This window comes from Canis lupus, chromosome 19 (genome assembly GCF_003254725.2).
Source record: "Canis lupus dingo isolate Sandy chromosome 19, ASM325472v2, whole genome shotgun sequence".
Taxonomy (NCBI): domain Eukaryota; kingdom Metazoa; phylum Chordata; class Mammalia; order Carnivora; family Canidae; genus Canis; species Canis lupus.
In genome coordinates this window covers 14,906,900-14,925,756 of record NC_064261.1, presented here as the reverse complement: position 1 = coordinate 14,925,756, position 18,857 = coordinate 14,906,900, and the positions used below count along the sequence as shown (strand labels likewise).

The following is an 18,857-nucleotide window of genomic DNA, read 5'->3' as shown; positions in this document are numbered from 1 at the left end:
CATTTTGCATCTGTACATGTTCTAGCTTTGCATATTGAGTGATACTAAACTAAACTGTATTAGTTTGGCTGATACGTCTGCCCCTTGAACAATCTTCAGTCACAGATCACCAATAAAGCTAAATACATAAGACGAATAGCTCAAATTTAAGTAAATAAATTAATTCATGTTAAAAACACTTTTCATCATTTCATGATGACTTCATATCAACGGAGAGACACAATTTATAAACCAATATTTTGAGTTATCAGATTTGAAAATACAGTTAATTTTATAAGACATTTGTTGATAAAATATAAGTACATATGTAATCAATATCATTTTATCTATTTTTCTTTATCTTTCATGTATTTGGGTGACTAAGATTAAATATTATCTGAATATTGTTGCATTTTGACATACTCCTGCTCTGGCAATACAGAATTTCATATTACAGTATCACATTGATGTAATTTTCACCCACCAGACTGGTAAACAATTTAAAGATTTCTAACATTCTTTGAGGAGACAAAGGAGACTAGGTACTCACATATTCACAGTGAGTATAAAATTTGGTAACAGTCTTCTGGAGAATAATTTGCCAGTATACATTAAATTTTAATTGTGCACAGGAAGCTGTTTTACAGAAATTGCATCACAGTACAGATGTTCACGGAAGCACTGTGCTAGCAATGGACACCACTTACTTTTCCATCAATACAGGAATATTAAAATATGATAGATCCATAAAATCGAATACAGAGCAGCCATGAAAAAGAAAGAAAAAAAATATATATATTCTCAATATAGATATGTATTGCTATGAAAAGATAGTAAGAAAAAAAATGAAATGAAGAATAATATGCAAAAGATTATTCTATTTTCTTACAAATAATAATCCCTAAATATATTTATGCATATCAGGATGAAAGATGCCTGGAAGAAAAGGTCCAAACTCAGGTGGATGGATAGAGAGTGCTGGGCTACTTGCTTTTCATGTTTATCCCTTTATAATTTAGGAGTAAAATTAAGCTTAAAGAATTTTCTGCTCTTTTCTGTTCACATCCACTCCTGAAACCAGCATGTATTCTACTTGGTCAGCATTTTTCTCTTTTCCTGAAAACTACTTGCCATCCAAAATAAATATTTCTACTGTGCCACAAAACAAATTATTCAGCTTTACAATTGCACAGCCTTTGCCATATAGTAAATTCCACTAAGCCATGGCAAAACTCCATCTCCAATTCAGAAAACATTTATGTTTGACCAGTGGGAAAGATGATAAATTGTTTATGTTACTTTTTGTCTTCTGGGGAAATGTTTTCATTAAGCTGAATGCTATCTAGTGATTAAGACAGAAAAGTTTGAGAAAAGCTACTACTGTTATTCAATCACTAAATACAGAATACATTAATGGAGAACAAGGAAATAAAACAAAAAAAGGCAATGCTATCTGTTCCTGGGTTCGCCCTCCTTCCAATCTCTCACTGCATGGATGAGAATGAAGCATCTTTCTCATTGACAAGTGAACTTCTTTCTCTCTTATAGGACAATATGTTAACCTCTACTGTTGAATATTTTCTTAGCATGATGAGTATTTGTGTGTGTGTATGGGTGTCTCTGTGTGTGTGTGTGTGTCTGTGTATTTTAATTGACAAGGAACTGAAAGGATTAAATAAAATAGATCTCTGAGAAACATGTGCTTTTTGACATTTCTAACATTGTCCCATCTCGAGTTAATTAAAATAATTTTATTGCTCCAAGCAACTCTATATACTTCATAACTTGTATGGCTTCATCATTCTAAGTATATCACCAATTTAAATATTAACAACTTATGAAACAGATTTTCAATTCCATATTCATCTTCTTGAGTTAACATGTTAATAATTTTCCATGTTACTACATATAGATATATATATGACTAAGTAAAACTAAACCAAGAAAATCTATTATTATTTTTAAGAAAATCTATTATACATTTAAGCACAACAAACATTTGGTATACTTCAAATTTTTTAATATTTTCCATGATGTAGTGATGAATTTATTTATTTTATTTTTATTTGATTATTTTTACATGTGTAATGAATATATTTATGTATCTAAATATTCACTATTATGATTTATTGCCTTGGAGATATTCCTAAAAATAAAATTACTATATTGAACAGTGATTTGACATGCAAGGCTAAATTGCCTTCAGTTTAACATTTATATACTTAGCAAAATAGTAGTAATATTGTCAACCAGGTCTTATTAAATCCCAGAATAATTTAGAATATTTCTAAAAATAATAAAACAAATGGTAATATTGAGTAACCAGTTCAACTAATTTTAATGTATTTATATCTTTAAATAACACATATGTATTTTTTGTCATAATAACCTTAAGGTCCTTTTTACTCGACTAATGAAAATTTTAGTTTAGTTTTATCTTGAGGACATTTTCCCTTCTTAGCTCTGAAGTTTTATACAATGAAGTAATTTGGTTTAAATATTGCTGGTCTTTAGTTCACTATGGTCTCCATTGCAATGTCTATTGTCTAAGCCAATTTGATCCATTCAGATTTGTTAACTTCAGCTACCTGTACTTCTTCCTAAGCTTTCGAGGCTACCACATTTTGAGGTGTACCCTTATAATCTATGTACACCTCTCCCAACTGAGCCATCTTCTGCAATACTAAATTTTGCTACATTAGTGTATCCATAATCCACAAGACCACCTTCAAATTAAATGTAGTGGCTACTGAAAAGTTTCACAGGACTCAGGAAACCATTATACTTACATTTAGAATTTAATATAGCAAAAGGATGCAGATTGAGATCAGCAAAGGTAAAGGTACATAGAGCAGTCCCTAAAGGGACAAGCATAATCTTCCTTCCTTGTGTCCTTTCCTGGTAGGATCTTAAAGATAGTGCTTAACTTCCCAGCAATGATGTGTGACAACATGTACTAAGTAATGCTAACCAGAGAAGCTCACCAGAGTTTTGGTGTTGCTGGGTTATTACTGGGGTTGGTCACTTAACCATGGATGAACACCTGCATGGCTGGCCTTAGTCACTCAATCTCCAGCCACTACAGAGAACAAAATGATAACATGTAGCCCACGGCCTCAAGAAAAACTAATAGACAAAACACTCTTAGGGAAAATGGCACATGGCACGAAAACTTAGAGATTACCTCTTGGAGCCCTTCAAGGGCCAAGCCTTTCTTTGGATTGTGTAGAGTCTGGATAACCTGGCATTTTGAGTTGATTCTTTTTATTTTTTTTTAAGATTTTATTTATTTATTCATGAGAGACAGAGAGAGAGAAAGAGAGAGGCAGAGAGAGAAGCAGTCTCCATGCACCAAGCCTGATGTGGGAATCGATCCTGGGATTCCAGGATCATGCCCTGGGCCAAAGGCAAGGCACTAAGCCACCGAGCCACCCAGGGATCCCCCTGAGTTGATTCTTTACTGTAGTTACTCACTGTTCCTGTCCCACTCAGGGTCTTCAATACATAGGAGTCCTAGGCTTTCCTAGGCTGCAGCTACTCCCAACTCCTTAAAAGACTATGAAATTTAAAAACCCAGAGCTTCTCTGAAAAATGTAACCCTCTTTCCTCTCCATAATGCAGAGAATCTCAGACCTTCATAAGCAAATCATCACAATGACTTCCATGTCTTCTTTTAGGGGACCAAGGGAAAAATTCCTCTTCTTCTTCCCAGATAGAAGAAAAAATAATAATCTTTTATCTGTGGTTATTCTGCCACAAATATAATATATTCCTAGACCAGAGTCATCATGGTTGTTTTATAATGCTAAGTTACAAGGTTAACTTGTTACAAAGAAATAGTGATCAGAAGAGTTAGATTTACACATAAATTATATGGATCATTTTATGACTGCTGGGATAATCCATTTGAATAATCAAATTCTGCTATATAAACTAATATTTAATTTGTTTAGACAATTTTAGAAATAATAAATAACATTGAAACCATACATATTTAATGCAGATATAATTATGAATTTTCTACCTGATAGATTCTTTTGCGTTTCTTTTTTGTTGTTGCTTTTAATATTTAAATATTGATAAAAATGATTATTAAATTTTAACACAAAGTATATTCAAATATATGGGCACATATGCTCAAATGTTCTATCATGTTTCTCGACCAGAGTTACCTTTGTAGAGCCACAGTATTTTTTTAATGTATTCAAGAAATGATTTATGTACATACAAGCACCTACCCCTATTTATACTGCCTACACAAATTTTAGTACACTATACACTATGCTGTAATTTGTTTTTTTCCAAAATATACATCTTGGAAATTATACAGTATTTTCCTGAGTCTTGGTTTGTATTTTGATTTTATTTATGGCACTTGAGCCTTGCATTATTTTTTCAATGGTTCTGTAGCCAACTGTAGTTCCTTTAATGAAACCTAGAGTTTGGTCAAATTCTCAAAGACATTTCTAACTCTGATATAAAAATATTCTAAATAGAAGAAGTATTAATATTCTTATATTTCAATTTCTCCTTCCTATTTATTCCCAAATATTTTAGGATCATTGGAAAGTGAGATATCTCCCAATGGATACCAAGTTATCACAACCACACTCGTTTAAAAATATAGAACTTCTACCAATTTAAATTAATTTTTTAATATTTTAAATTACCACTTATGCTTATATCTATTAATGAAGTCTATAAATAATTTACACTGATATATCTATGTACGTACCATTACAACTGTTTCAATTTTTGCATTTTTGTCATGTAGTTTAATACCTGGTAGAGCTACTCCATGACTTTATTTTGAGAATCACAATTTTCAGACTAGACTGGCTTATTTATTATTTTCAAATAAAATACAGCAAAAGGGAATATAGCTTACCAAAATTTTAAGTGAATATAATACAAAGAAAGCACAGGTCTGTATGTAAAATTCTTTTTACAATTCCAGTCTTAAAATAAATTTCAGGTCTCCAAAGGTACACTAACAAAAGTAGTCATGAAAATTATATAGTCACAGAAGAATGTACATTTTACAAAACTCACTTCAGATGTGTCCATGAGAGTAATGTCAAGAAAAAAATCTCCCAGAGTATAAACACAAGAGCCATGTAAAACATTGAAAAAAGTGAGTTCTTTCCAACGGGCAGAATTTGAGCTTGGGAGATAGAGATAGTGTCTGCCTCCACAGCAAATAATAGATTATAATCATTTAATGTGTTATTACATCATAAGGACACAACAATATCTCCCACGAGGGAAAAGGTTAGCAAAATTGGTATTAGTCTCATTGCAAGATTGGGAGTTTCAAAAGCTCAGAATTTCTCATTTGTGATGCAGATTCACTGCATGAACAGCATCAGCCTGGGACACTCCACAATCATGGGACTTGAGATGTCAATAGAACCTGATGTAAACATGAAACTCATGTAACCTGATGTGGCATGAGTGGTATGGTTCTTTTTCTCTGAGACTTGTCATTTTTCTTATCATCAATGACACTATAGCAAATTAACATGTTAGGTTATAAGCAAGGTAAAATCTATACTCTAGTTTTTGATGATAACTTGTGTTTTCAATATTTAGGTCACTGAATATTGGATCTTATATAAAGAATTATGCATCAGGTGATGAACCTTAACTTTGTGCTAAATGCAGTTACTGATGAGAAGTTACAGTTGTTACTCATGGTCAGAATAATATGTTCTATTTGTGTGGTGTTATGGGTTGAAATTTGCTCCCCCTCCAATTCATATATTGATACCCCCAGTATCTCATAATGTCACATTATTTGGCAATAGGATTATTTCCGATGTAATTCAGTTCACATGAGATCCCTGGGGTGGACCCTAATCTTACCATGGTTGGTGTCATTATAAAAGAGAAAATTTGGACACGGAGATACTGACATAGAGAGAATGCTATATGGAGATGAAGGTGGGTAATGGAATAACACTTTGACAAGCCAAGAATTGCCAAAGATTGCCAGCAATCCAGTATCCCAAAGTAAATATAAAAGATAAAAAATAAGAGTCCCAAGCCTGGGCCATAAAGCTTTTGACTTATTATCCTTCATGACCTTTCATCTTTCAGTGGTAACCTCTGGAGCCATGTTTTGAACATTAAAGAGCCAAAACAATTTAAAAAGTGGGGGCCACTAAGTCAACTAATTTCTGAATTTTATGAGACTGAGAAATGTGTTGAACCACTGAGTTTTTGGATTTTATCTACTAAAGTAGCTAATGTTATCTTAATTAATCTACAATAACAACTTCCTTACCAGCAACCTGAACACTTTAGAAAGATAAATAATTTGAGAATATTTTAGAGTGTACTGTGTGCTGGGATGATGTGTGAGTGCAAGGATACTGCTGTTATTCTACTTTCTTAGGTAGCATTAACTATCCAATTTAATAAAACATATTTTGTTGGATACTATATGAACTGAACAACATGAATGAGTATAACAGAGAACCATACTGTCTGGTATTTAGATTACCCAGATTTCCATGGGGGAAGACTTACTGTGAGCTATGAAAATACTTACCCTAAGTACTGCATAACCCAACATTTTCTAACATTGAAGTTAAATTGGTCTCCTGTAGTATTCTTTTAAAGAAATGTGTGCTTTTTCTGAGATATTATTTTTCTAAGCACCAACTATTAGCAAGTACTTTAGAGTTAAAATAGAAACATGAAGACACACTTCTAGAATGGAGGCATAAGGAGGTCTGCAGACTAGCTTCTCAGCAAAATAACAATTACATGAAGACACACTTCTAGAATGGAGGCATAAGGAGGTCTGCAGACTAGCTTCTCAGCAAAATAACAATTACTGATGAAAAAAATTTTTAAATATTTTTTAAGTCTGTGGATATTGCCCTAAATGCATATGGCAAATAAAGAAATGTTCATTCAAGAAAATATACTTTTTTAAAGAACAGCAATAATCCCTGGTACCTGAGCCATTACCTGCTCCTGTTTTCCCCACTCCACAGAGTAGCGTACTAGCATCTCTACCCTTGGTAGGTATGGCAAAGATAATGGGGGTCCCTCTGTCTTCGGCAACCACGAGTGTAATAGTGTCTCCCTGGGAGAGGCAAGCAACCAGCATGTATCATTCTCCCAAGATCCATGCTGCAGAGCCTAAATTCTAGCTGTACAGCTGAGAGGCCAGGACTTTGTTCCTCTATCTAGCTTTCCTTCTTCCACCCTACTCTTGCTCCTAGAGTGGTAGTTCTACCTCAGGAGAGGAAGACTAATAATAGGGGGACCTTATTTTTCCTTGCCCTTGCTGGCCTCTAGAACAGAGGTTCTGTGCAGGAAAAGGCAAGCTGAGAAGATTAGAAGCAACTAGTCCAGATGGTGCCTTGTTATTAAACCAGAGCATACTCTCTGAAAGAAGGCCACTCTCTCTGCTCCCAGCTCAGGATCAATGGCTCAGGGATTTTGTCCAAAGGGTAAAGACAGAACTTAAGAACACAGAGCTCCAAAGCTCTACCCAAAGGAAATAACTGTATTTAGAACAGTGTGGGAAAACTAAAGCTAAAGGCGATCTGGAAAACTGAAGATTTTGGTAATAAGCAATTTAAAGGAGGCTGATCAAGCCATGAGAACTACAAACTACCAACAGATAGAAGCAAGAAAGAGCAGGTAAGACAGCCACACTGAAGGCAGAACAAACCTTGAAGACTGACTATTTTCTAGACTAGAAAAACTATTTCTGCAGGGCCTCAGACTTAGTTGGATTCGGGTGAGGAGTAATTTAGATTTCACAGAGCCATCAGCTTACATCGGTAGATCCTAACTACTGGGTGTGATACCAACAGATAGCCTAGCAGAGAGTAGAATGAGAAAGGGGGGAAAAAAGAGCTGTGCTAAAACCACAGATATACCAGGGTGTCTGTGTATGTGCCCAAGGTTGGCTACACCCTCTGAGGAGTGATAGCAGATGCCTCACACTACAGAGGAAATAGACTTTATCAGGATAGTTCAGGCAAGTCTCCAAACAAATATGCAAGCAGAAAAGCAAACAAATCCTACAGAAGGAAGATCTGTATGTAGAATTGCAGCAATATATTTTTAAAAATCCAGTTTCCAAAAAAAAAGTTATAAAACATGAAAAGATACAGGAAAGCATGATTCACACATAGAAAAAAAAAAAGAAAAAAACAGGCAGTGGAAAATTCCTGTGAGACTATTTAGATGTTAGCTTTAACAAACATGTAAAAACAAAACAAAATGCTACAAATATTTCAAAGAAATAAAGGAAAGCATAAATGGAGGATGACACTGTCTCATCAAATAAAGAATACCAATAAAGAGATAAAAATAATGAAAAGAAAGAATCTGGAAATTCTGGAATTAAAAATTACTATAACTAAGGGGCACAACAGCAGATTTTAAATTGTAAAAGGAATTGTCAGTGCACTTGAAGAAAAACTCATAGAGATTATGTAGTCTAAGGAGCCAAGAGAAAAGGAATTTTTTAAAAATAAACAAATCCTCAGAGAAATAAAAGATACCAACATACATATAATAGGGGGAGCAGAATAAAAGGAGAAAGAGAAAGGGATAGAAAAAATATTTGGAGAAATAATGGTTGAAGACTTGCCGTCTCTGATGAAGATATACAAATAGTCATTAAGCATATAAAAATATTCAATATTACTAAGTCTCAGAAAATGTAAATCAAAACCATAATTTAATACTACTTCATACTCACTAACGGGTTATAATCACAAAGATAAGTGTTGAGGCCATAGAGAATTTGGAAAACTCAGGCATTGTTGTTGGAAATGTAAAGTGATGTAATCACTTTGAAAACAGCATGGCAGTTCCTCAAAAGTTTAAACTAGAAATTATCATATGACCCTGATATTCCATTCATATATATATATATATATATATATATATATATATATATATAATCAAGAAAACTGAAAACCTATTTCCACACAAAAATTTGTAAGCACATGATCATAGCCAAATTATAATAGCCCAAAAGTGGAAATGACCCAAATATCCATTGACTAATAAATAGAAAAATAAAATGCTGTATATCCACACAATGGAAAGTTTTTTTTTTCACAATAGAAAAGGATGAAATATTGATATATGTTATTACATAAATGAACCTTGAAAAGATGATCTTAGGTGAAAGAATCCAATCATAAGCCACAATGGTTTCACATATTAAAAAATTGCCAAAATAAACAAATCTAGAAACAGAAAGTAGATTAGTCGTTGCCTAAGACTGACAGCATCGGGGAAGGAGTAAGAGGAGCTGTTAATTGCTACAGGCTTGTTTCAGGGTGATGACAACATCCTGAAATTCATTATAGTGATAGTTGCACAACTCTGAGTATATACTAAAGACTATTGAATTTCATACTTTAAATGTGTGAATTGTATAGTACGTAAATATGTTATATTTTTAAAAGGATAATCATAGACCTCAGGAGATTTTCATCCTTTGAGAAAGTAAATATATTTGTAGCACCAATCCAAATTTGATAAAAGCCATGAAATACTTATGAACTGCCACTATTTTGCTAATTTGGTTGTGGAGATATTTCATTTGGGAGAACTTCATTAGAATTAATAATAAAGATGGATGTTGGGTTTCAGAATGACATTCTCGGGTATCAAATATACACTGTCAGAAAATAATGAAAAATGGAAAAGATACGGCATCTTCTGAAATGGGGTAGAATGCAGGGCAGAGGACTGGCTTTGATAAACAACTTCTGATGAGAAGCAAGCTGAGTCATGTTAGACTGTTCAATGCTCCAGCTTGAGAAAGTTCTTCAAAGGTTTGAGTAAGGTAGTCAAAAATGATTATATCGGGTCATTGTAGTTTTTTGGTAACAGAAATTTCTCAGCTTTCAAAGAAGGTTATTAAGGAACTTGATCTGTAGAGCGTATACACTTTCTCAAGGTTGACTTGGTTATAAGTCTTATATTTGTCTATTCTCAACAATGCCACTTTGAAACATGACAAAGTTGTTCATCTTTCACGGTCAATGAGAAGAAACTTCAAGGGTAGTCTAAATGACAGATAAAGGTAGACAGATAAAATATACTAATACCATATTTGTTTGCATTCTTCATTTGTCTTGAGGAGTCTCAATTATCTAGATTAAGTTAAATTAAGTGATACAGAAAGGTCGAGACTGTTCACTTCTTAGCCTTTTACTTAATGCCAGTTAAATGGTTTTTGGAAACTAAAAATTCTGCACATTCAAATCAAGAAGTTTGGAGGGTTTTTTTTCCAAAACTGAGGAAACATCTCCCTAATGCAATATTTTCCTGCCATATCAGCAAGAAAATTCAGCCCTAGGAAAATCTGTAATACAAATTTCTCTGATTCAGTGTCACACATCCTCCGTTATGTTAGTCTTATGATTTCAATATTTAGCTTTAAGATGTAAACATTACATTTCAATGGTGACATTGTATTATTTATTATAATTACATGATTTCATTATTTATTTAAACATTTGTATGGCTATGTTTTAAATAAAAATAGCCATAGAACTAAAAGTTATAAAGATATGATCTACCACACTCACTCTTGACATTTTATCGATTAACTTGAGTCAAAGAAAGATTGTGAGGGATGTTTGAGCTTACTGCAACTTAGTGCCAAAGCTGGGATACAATTCAAACATCTTAATTCCAAGTTCAGTGACTTTCCCTACATACCATCCAGTAGATTAACTAACAATTGGTTTGGATAATCATATGAGAAACCTAATAAAAATATGTGACATGGTAATAAATGATTTCTATTTCTGGCTTGTCAAGGATTTGGACTGTATAGAATATAGCAAGCCCCAAAGCCATTTATTATATTCTACTCCATGACATTGAGTCATAGAGGCCTGCCCAAACTCAGATCTTCGTGGATGGCAAGGGGTCGGTGAAATTAGTTCAGCCAAGCGCTAAGTCCTCATGTTTGGCTGCAGGGCTGCTGGCATTTGCTTGCCTCGAGGTGATCACAAAGTCTTAAATGAGTGCTCTCCTATAGGATAAGAGAAAGAAATTGCATTAGATTTTAACAATAAAGATGCTGTTACCTTCTGCCTTTTCCAGATTTCCTGTGTGACAAACGTCAGAATTAAACTGTTGCAACATTCAGCACATTTTTATCCAGATAAATATTGAAAACATATTTAATGCAATATTGAAGGGATTATAGCATTCAGAAAAGGGAAAGTCTGACTAATGCAGCAGCTGCACCGCATTCCAGTGCACTCAAGCCATTGCCAGCATTTATTAGCCAGTCAAGTCTTTGACAATAAACAATCTGCGGTCCGGCTCATGCTCTCTAGTGCATAGTTTGTTGGAAGTTTGTTTTCATGATTGTATTAACAGATCTGGTTTCTGCAAGGTTGCCTATTGTTAACTGCTTAATTAACACCAGAAAGCCTTTAATGGAGCTTTAAATGTACTCTTAATTGCATTCTAACAGATGATAGTTTAATGATAATGATTCACTTTGTAAAAGGTAAATAAATTAATCGATATCAAAAAATCAGAATTTCAACAGAAAATAGGGTATCTGTGAAGTGCAGAAATTGAGCTGGTTGTTTCTTAATACTTTATATTCAAAAAACTTGTATCTAAGAATAAAATGAAACAATAGGTATCTATCTCTTTATTCAGACCTCTTCCATATAGAATGTCACTCTCTCCATCTCTTTATAACATATATTATCTCCTGTGGTTAGAATCAGGCCTGCTTTTCAGCAGGTTTGCATGGAAGGGCCACAATCATCACAGAAAAAAGTTTTTTCCTGAATGGATGGTTTTTGCTTTGAGTGATCTGTTCCCAGGTTGGACTAGTTGTTTAATATTTTGAATATGACTTTTGGATAGAATAGATCATTAATGTAGCCAAAAGAACATTTTTGGTAAGGTTGGATATGCCAAAGAACAGTGAAAAGAACATAGGCTATGCAGGATGGGAAAGAATAGCAGTAACATATCACATGTCCTTGGTCTAGTCTCAGTTTGATTAATAACAATATTTATGGAGTATATAGCAAAGGTTGGGAATAGAGTTTTTGTCTGCAGAATAGAGTTAAGATAAGTGATTCAATAACTTATTAAAAATGCATTATATTTAGCTTAGGCCCTCTGGTTGCTCCCTAAAGAAGAGATCAGTGGCTTATAAACAAGGAACATTTATTTTTCATTCTGGATGCTGGGACATCCAGGATCAAGGTACCAGTGTTGTTGTGTTCTGCTGAGGGCCCATTTCCTTGTTCATACATGGCACTTTCTCACATGGTGGTGGTAGTGGAGGGTGGGTGAGGGATCTCTGTGAGGCCTCTTTTATAAGAACACTAGCCTCATTCATGAGGTCTCCAGCCTCATACCTAAGCACCTCCCAAAGGCCTCACCTCATACTATCATCATCTCTGTGGGTGATTTCAACATATGAATTCGAGAAGACATAAATACTCAGATCTTAGCAATATTATATATGCATATTCCATGTTTTGATCAAGGTAACCAGCTCTACAAGTGAAAACATCAAAATGAAGCAAAAAGTTAAATAAACTTTCTGGATATACATTCCATTATATCATCCCAGGTAATAATTTTTTTTTACTTTTATGTGTATTATAAAAAGTATATCTGCCTAATGATAAAATAAACATATTTTCTTATATTTTTCCCAAAAAGAGCCTTGATAAATAGATGGAAATATGATACTTCTTGTTTGTTTAAAAGCCTTACCAGTTTGTGTATAACTCTATAGATATTTATTCAGTTGGGTCATAAAACTGCTAATACTTTATAATGTTTAGCAATAAAGTTTTTGTAGGAAAACGGCTTTTTTGACTATCTAATAGTTATATTCTAAGATTCAGCCCAAAGAAGTTTGTACTTATGTACAAAGAAGTTTGATCCCCTTCTGTAAAGTCTTTCCCACTCTTTACTGCTTTATTATTTCTTATTATAGCACGTATAAAATTGGTAATATTGTTTTTTTGTTTGCTTGTTTAGATTTTCCTCATGATCTAAAATATAAGCTCTTCAAGGAGAGAATAGGCATGGGAAATTACATAATGTCAAACTAAGAACAAAACTTTATAGAAAACAAAATTATAACACACTCCACTCAATCAGTAGGAGATCATAAACCATAAGTCTGAAATGGGATGTTCTGTCGGTTTCATATGCTTCCACATCAGCAAATTAAGTACACGCTATCATACTTAGGTAAGTACCTGTAATGAAATGACATTATGCAAAACAATCACAACTCTCAGGTAGAGGTAAACAAAATATGCTTCCCCATTATTCTAATCTGGATATATATATATATATATATATATATATATATATATATATTAAGATTGGAAAATATATTTTTTTCTGAGAGCTTGTATTATTAAAATAATATTAACCTTAGAATCTATCTACATACAGACTGGACAACTGTCTTTCTAGAAAAGAAGAAGATTTCTATAAATTTGAAAGATTCATTTTACAGATTAATATAAGTGGTTGACTGATAGTAGATATGCAACAATAACTAGTTTGACCTTCAATTTTAGAGCTACTTTAATCTGTGCTTTAAATTTATAAAATTTATAAACTGCCCTATGATACTGGTTGAGTCAAAATAGTTCTGTTAATTTAAAATTCATTTTCATAGAGACTGAAAAAAGTTTTACCCTAATTCTTCATTGCATACATTTCAAAAGTTTAACTGCCTGAAACTTTTATAATCTTTTCATAAAATGTGATACAGAGGACTCACTAGGTAATTTAAACTTTAGAGGTTATAATTAGTATTATTCAAACTTAAATTAGTGATCCAATGACAATATACATATATTGTAAACCCTTGGAGACCAAACATAATATAAAATATGCTAGATTAAATTTTTAAAAGCTACATTTCTATGTTATGTAAATTTGGTTGCTTATATAAATGGAATTTTATTTTTACAATGTTTGTACTTATAGGAAAAGAAATATATTGATTACATCTTTGTTGTTGAAATGTTTCATAATACTCTCTAGATAAAATATTAAAGGTAGAAAAATAAGAGAAGCCAAGGTTCCAATTTTAATAGCAAAGTACGCAAGCCTCTGTATGCATGTAAATACATAGTATGAATTATTAGGAAAATGCTATATATGAATAACATATTACTAAGTCTTCATCTTTTTTTGGTAACTTTTATCTTTGCATTAGCACTTTTACCATTCAAGTCCTAGAGATATTTTTATTTAATTTCCTGAGTTTGAGTGTCTACTTTTACCTCAAAATATTTATTAGATCTTAATCCACAAGGAGAACAGTTTATTTTGATTTCTTTATAACTCAAAAAATCTCAACTTTTTTTTTTTTACAATTGTTTTTGGAAAATGTATCCTCTTGTAGATTAAATGCGTGAATAATATAATTTAGACAGTAAAGTTGTTATATTTAGAAAAATTATGCAATTTATGAATGGAGTTGAAAATGAAATCTGTGTGTTATTTAAGTGATCAAATAGTATTATGATCATAATTTATGGAAGCAAGACATTCCCTAAATTCATAGTACATTTACCTAGGCTTCATTACATTTCTTGTGTTTTGTTTATGAAGAGTCCCAGAAACGTCTCAAAACAAAACAAAACAAAAAAGTAAACTATATTGCCACCAGCAAATAGGATCAGCCATTTCAAAAGAGTTAATTGTTGCCTATCTATGAGGACAAAGTCTTATGCTATAGAATACTGTTTCCTTCTCTAGGATAACCAGTTATTAACCTATGCTTTTAGAGAATTGCCTTTAATTTATTTCAATGTAAATTTGATAGCCATACTAATTTTTCCCCTATTTTATAAATTTGAAATCATAAGAGTAAAACTTAAAGTATTTTTTAAAAAGAATATAAATGAACCACAGGTACATATTCCAATATGAGTAACTCCTAAAAACATAATGTTGATGCTGTATATTAATATTTTTAAAACATGTAAAATATTTGCATATATTTGTTTTATAGATTACACATTTAATGTAGAAGAAATGTGTAAAGAAAACAAACTACTTTCATTTTAAAGTTGTGGTGAATATGTGGCTAAAAAGAGGGAGGTAATTTGAACTTTTGCTTTAGAACAGTATTTAGATGTCCTTATGATTCTCCCCTGCTCCCTAAAATTAAGAGACTGACTCTTCCAGGGACGCCTGGGTGGCTTAGTGGTTAAGTGTCTGCCTTTGGCTCAGGGTCTGACCCTGGAGTCCCAGGATAGAGTCCCACATTGGGCTCCCTCCATGGAGCCTGCTTCCACCCCTGCCTATGTCTCTTCCTCTCTCTTTCTGTGTCTGTCTTGAATAAATAAATAAAATCTTTAAAGAAAAAAAAAAGAGACTGACCCTTTCAAATCCCAGCAGAAGATTGAAGATTTACTTCATAAAGAGAACACAATAGGGTCTCTGGACTTGACAACGGGCAAGTGGAAAATTGAAGTACTACACAGAAAGGTAGGATTCAATGGAAGTTTCCTTTTAAATGTTGGGTTACTGTCTCACCCCCAACTTTTCTCATATCCCAAAATGGAGGCATTCACTACCACATCCCATAATCAGAAGATTGCTGGTACGGTGGTGGTGGTGGTGGTGGTGATGGTGGTGGTGGTGGTAGGGGGAGAGGCAGGCTTCTGAATGAACCAATCAAGCCAGGTTACTAAGAGAATTTAACAAGTACTCATTAATAAGGGAGACCCATAGCTCAGAAGACCTGTAATATATAGACAACGTTTCAGATCAGATTTAAATGCACTGTTTTTAAGGGTAAACAGACACCCATAGCTAAGAAATATCTGGGGAGGCCTCCATATATAATAAATAGATCAGAACAAATAGAGAAGCAAGAAAGGAACTTGGAGGAAATACACTAGGCAGGAGGCAAACCTTACCACCATTAATATTCTCAGAGAGATAAAGGAAAGCAATATATCCAAGCAAGAAGAGCAGGATGTAAGAAGAAAAGAGATATTTGGGGAACAAAAATTAATTTTTGGAAATATAAAATATATAGTAAAAATAGAAACTCAATATATTGGCTAGAAAGTTAAATTAAGGGAGTCTTACATAAAATAGACCAAAAATAGATCAAAAAGACACATTTATGGGTAACATGAGAGAAAAGATCAGAAAATCAGAGGGTCAGGTCTAGAGTCTCAACATCTCAATGAAAAGAGTCCTTGCAAGAGCTAATAGGGAAAGAAACGAGAGAGAGAGAGAGAGAGAGAGAGAGAGGGAAAATTAACTCAAGAAATTATTTTCAGAATGAAAGGATTTGTTGTTTGAATAAATAGACCCACCAAGTGCCTAGAACAATGGATAAAAGTGGATCTAACTTTGCATATAGTCCTACAACTTCTGACATTATTATCAATGACAAAAGCATGATTTTCAGAGAGAAAACTGTGTTTATACAAGGAATTGCAAATCACATGTGAAGCTACAGGACTACAGAAAGTATGCCTTAAAATATTGAGGGAATGTTTTTTTCTGATTTAGTATTCTATTCCTAAAAGAATGTCACTTAAATGTGACTGCAGATGTTTTGATATACAGAGTGTTAAAAAACTATTTACCTCCATGCACTCATTCTCAAAAAGCGGCTAGTGGATAGGCTTAAAAGAAAATTAATTATTTAATTATTAACTATTTTAAGCTACAGGTGTTTTAATACATCTAAAAAAAGGAAAAGAGATTTAAAAGGTAAAGAAGGAAGGTCTAGAGAGAGCAAACAATCTAGATTAGAGCAAGTCAGAAATCACAGAGATATATTTCCAAAAGGATGACTTTTGTTTGACATCTGATGTACTTGAATATATTTAGAGAACTATTTTACTTCTGGAGGTAAACTTGGGTTGATGGTTAGTACACAAAATTGGCAATTAATTCATCGAAAATTAAGAAAATACAGATAATTTCCAACTTTAAGGGAGACAGTAGGTTGTTCAAGCAAAAAAAATAAAATAAAAGTAATATTCTATGTGACTTAGATGTGAATCATGTCTATAGATTCATAATAATATAATGCAGGCTACTGACCTAACTATCTGTAATTACCTTTAAGAATGGACAGAAGGAACATGTATTTGTTGGATGTAGTGGAAAGAGAACTACATCCCCGAGATACAGAGATAAATAACAAATGTAACAGCTAACATAATTAAATATAATTGCCTCTGGGAAGCAGTGAATGATGAGAATTGGGAGTGTTTGAGGGGGGTGCGGGTAGAAGACCACTCTTTTTCATTAAAAGGATTTGACTCTTTAAAGAACATATAAGTTTGAGAAAATAAAACATAATTATGAACAAAAAATCATTAAAAAAGAGATGATATGAAATAGAATAAAATGAAATTGTTGTCCAAGAAAGGAAACACTATTCTTGAATGGGTAACAGTTATGGAGAACTATACTGAGAACAAAAGTAATTGGAAAACACTGAACTGTATTTAATTCTATATGACCTATATAAGTACATGTCTTCAGTCTTGTTTGTTCCTTAATCGCACTGAGACTTCTTTGCAAATTACTTGCAATTCTCTCTCAATGCTCACTAGATGGAATGTTTATCATATATTCTATTCTTTTCTTTGATCTGATAGATACAGTTTACATTTAAATCTAATCCAATTTTATGAAGAAAATGTCTAATGTTATAAAATCACAAAATGTTAAAAGAACATTTACAGTACAATAAAATGCATGATTATAAACACTGTTACAAATCACATCACACATAAAACCACTTTAACTTTTAACCAGATTATCATCTGGAAGGCAATGTACACATTCTGAGATCCAGAGCCCTTGCTCCAGCGTTTTAAATTAAAATGGAATTGTGCCAGGGGAAAAAAAAATTAAGAACACAAAAAACCAAGAGCATGAGTACAGAATTAACAGAACAAACCTAAAAAAGCATTAAGACAAATTTAAGAGAGTTGTAATTTGAAATCAAGTATCAATGAATTATTTTAAAATCACAGTACTAAATGATCAACACAATTCATTTTGAAGCTTTCCTGCAGAAAGAATCAGATAAGAACTATATTACAGTGGCCCAGAGAATGACATCACAAATAAGTATATCCATTTTGCAGACTCTTGGCCAAACAATAACATATTTGGCAGCATAAACAAGTAAGAGAAGAGTATGCTTTTTAAACTTCTCCAAAATGCTCTTGTTAAACCCAAACTCATGACTTCAGTTTATGTATAGCCCAGCGTTAAAAGGAACAAGGATCTAGTTGGACTCAGACAAAATTTGTGTTAAATCGGTGGAAATATACGTTATGAGTGCTAATAGTCAACTGACTGATTGTAAAGAAAATTGCTTTCCAAAGTGCACTATTAATTATTTCTCAAAAAATTTTATTAACAAAATGAGAATAGTTTATTAAAGGTGCTGAGTTTATTAATACAAAATAATTATTAAATCCAAACTTCTAAACAACTTACTTTATAAAGTCGAATAATGATTCATGCTTATATTTTCAATATATGTCATATGTGTATGTTGTTAAGGTGTGGGGGTGGCATTTTGTTCTTGGAAGTTTTCACAATTTTTCCTCATTCAAATACTATTATGTTATAAAATGGAGTTCACTTTAAGTTCAGATATTTAAAAAAAAAATACAATTGCATACTACATGCAACTAACTATAACCAAACAAAGAAATTTAGTTTGCTTTAGGAGAGATTATCAAATACTTAGGAGCTTCTAGAAATCCAGACACTCCAATCCATAATCAGCCATAAAAGGCTGTTCCAGTCAACACGTCTACCCAAGAAACCTAGAGCAGAAAGACAAACCTGGACCTGAGTAAACGAAT

General features: G+C 32.8%; 1 long non-coding RNA gene across 1 annotated transcript in view; it reads right to left on the bottom strand.

Moving 5' to 3' along the window:
• Positions 1–10,432: 10,432 nt before the first annotated feature.
• LOC125753008 (uncharacterized) overlaps positions 10,433–18,857 on the bottom strand; it is a 68,886-nt gene continuing 60,461 nt past the window's right edge. Inside the window, exon 2 of the long non-coding RNA XR_007403801.1 lies at positions 10,433–11,011. This is a non-coding gene — a long non-coding RNA (uncharacterized LOC125753008). The remainder of the gene's footprint in view (positions 11,012–18,857) is intronic.